The 2,763-nt window shown below is 45.7% G+C and overlaps 1 non-coding gene across 1 annotated transcript; it reads left to right on the top strand.

Annotated features, from left to right (window-relative positions):
• Positions 1-389: 389 nt before the first annotated feature.
• Positions 390-461, top strand: TRNAD-GUC. Its single transcript has one exon. It is a non-coding gene; the product is annotated as a tRNA-Asp (tRNA).
• Positions 462-2,763: the final 2,302 nt, after the last annotated feature.

Genomic DNA, 2,763 nt, shown 5'->3' with positions numbered 1-2,763 from the left:
TCAGTATTGCTCATATACATTTGGAACCACCTCTCCCACTACAACCCGCCCCCCATTTCTGTCATTATCTGGGGCATCTTGCAGGTGCCAGGTACCTTTACCTTTTAAGTACTGTCCTTGCCATATGCCTAACTTGAGTCACAACACTCAATGCAGGTATGATGTGGTTCAGGAGAGCAAATGAATACATTGTTCCATTGCAGCAGCCTTCATTTAAGAATGAACTTCCAGCAATGGACAGCAACATGGGAGGTGACGCGGCTTCTTTTGTTCAGTGGGATGGCTAGCAGTGCAAGGCACAGGTGTAGGACTTGATACCAGTGCAAGGCACTCCTAGACATTCAGCTGCTGCACCCCTTCATGGTGAGAAGCTAGCAGCTTCCATGGGAGGGGGTATGGCTCTGTGGTAGAGCATCTGCTTGTCATACAGAAGGTCCTAGGTTCAATCCCTAGCACCTCCAGCTGGAAAAAACCAAGTAGTGGGTGATACGAAACACCTTTTGCTGAGACCCCGGAGAGCCATGGCCAGAGTAGACAATACTGACCTTGATGGATGAGTGGTCTGATTCAGTAGAAGGCAGCTTCATGAACTTTGTACTTCCTGGATTATGGTGGGTTGTGCCTCAATGGTGCCTCAATGATGGAGCAAAGCAGAGGTTTCCCTGTTCAGTTCCTGGAATCTCCACATTAAAGGAACAGCTAGAATAATAGAATCATATGGTTGGAAGGGACCACAAGGGCCATCCAGCCCAACTCCCTGCCATGCAGGATCACATAGACAAAGGACTCCTGACAGATGGCCATCCAGCCTGTTCAAAAACCTCCAAAGAAGGAGACTCCACCACCCACTGAGGCAGTGTATTCCACTGTCAAACAGCCCTTGCAGTCAGGAAGTCCTTCCCAATGTTTAGGTGAAATCTCTTTTCTTATAGCACGTGGTGTGAAAGACTGAGACCCACTGTCAATCTGAGTAGACAAGGCTGATCTTGACAGACCAAATGTCTGACTCAGAAGAAGAAGAGTTTGGATTTATACCTCTTTTCCTCTCCTGTAAAGAAGCTCAAGGTGGCTTCCCAACTCCTTCCCTTCCTCTCCCCACAGCAGACACCTTGTGAGGTAGGTGGGGCTGAGAGAATTCTGAGAGAACTGTGACTAGCCTAAAGTCATCCAGCAGGCTTCATGTGGAGGAGAGGGGAAACAAGTCCAGTTCATCAGATAAGAGTCTGTCACTCATGAGGAGGAGTGGGGGAATCAAACCCGGTTCTCCGGATTTGAGTCAGTCACTCTTAACCACTACACCACAATGTGTCAGGACTCCACTAATTTCCATCAAAGGAAGTCCCTTACTGAACAAAGACAACCTTTTGATCCCTGACCATTTAACATCAAAGCTTGACCAGATAGGATCTTAAGATCTGGAGAATCTGTGTTCTTTCCCTCCTGAGCTTGGCCTTGTTTGGGGGAGGGCAGCATAGAAATAAAATACAATACATACATGATTTTTTAAATAACCTCCACTGTTCTGATGAGTTCAGAAGCTTGCACAATGTTTCGTGCTCAATTCAAGTCCAGAAGCATCTTAGAGACCAATAGGGTTTGGTGGGTGTGGGGTGGGGTATGAGCTTTTAAGAGTCAAAGTACTATTTGTCAGATGCCCATCCTCAGGTCTAGCTCTTCTATTGCAGACCAGTGTCCTCTGAAACCGTATTCTGGATAATTTTGGTTGCCCATAAGAACAGGTATTAGGAGCCCCAAGCTGCAGAGTGGTAAACTTCACTACTGCGGTCAAAGCTCTGCTCACGACCTGAGCTTGATCCCATCAGAAGTTGGGTTCAGGAAGCCAACTCTAGGTTGACTCAGCCTTCCCAGGGTTGGTAAAATGAGTACCCATCTTGCTGGGGGTAAAATATGTGGACAGCCAGAATGGTGTAGTGGTGTAATGATCTGGGACCAATTCCTCAGTTTAACTGTTTCCATCCCAACTGCTTTATCTCCATAAATGTCAGACTTTCCTGAAATGAAATACAGTGGAACCTCAGTTTTCATTGCCTTTGGTTTTCATCGGTTTCAGTTTTCATCGATTTTTTCAGTGAAAAATTTGTCTCGGTTTTCATCGATTTGCCTTGGTTTTCATCGATTTGCAGTAAGGTGCAGGGGTTTGTGGAGAAAAATCACTTGGACAAAGCTGTTCCAGGCTGTGTCTACAACTTGTTTAATGACAATTCAAACAAATCTTAAAGAGGCGTCAGAAACAGACCTCTTGGGACAGCTTTCTGGTGCGACATTGGTCCACTGGCTCTGAAGCTGGTCCTAATGTTATTGTTTGTTACTGTTTTCAGTATTAAACACTACAATTATTCATCAAAAATGTGGTTTTGGTATGTTTTTGGAGCGCCTAGAACAGATTAATTGGATTTACATTGATTCCTATGGAAAAGTTTGCCTCGGTTTTCATCGGTTTCGGTTTTCATCGATTCTTTTCAGATGGATTACCAATGTTCCACTGTATTCCCCCCCCCTTCTCTGCCAGGTTCCACTGTATTTTTCCCCCTTCTCTGCCAGCATGGTGTAGTGGTTAGGATCTGGAGAACCGTGTTTGATTCCCCACTCCTCTGCATGAGTGATGGAGTCTTATCTGGGTGACCTTGGGTTGGTTGCAGTTCTCTCAGAACTCTCTCAGTTCCACCTAGCTGACAAGGTGTCTGTTTTGGGGAGAGGAATGAAAAGAGTTTGTAAGCCATCATGAGTCTCCTTATAGGAGAG

This window comes from Sphaerodactylus townsendi, linkage group LG05 (assembly GCF_021028975.2).
Source record: "Sphaerodactylus townsendi isolate TG3544 linkage group LG05, MPM_Stown_v2.3, whole genome shotgun sequence".
Lineage (NCBI taxonomy): Eukaryota > Metazoa > Chordata > Lepidosauria > Squamata > Sphaerodactylidae > Sphaerodactylus > Sphaerodactylus townsendi.
Note: the sequence above shows the minus strand (reverse complement) of the source record. Positions and strands in the feature narration are given on the sequence as shown.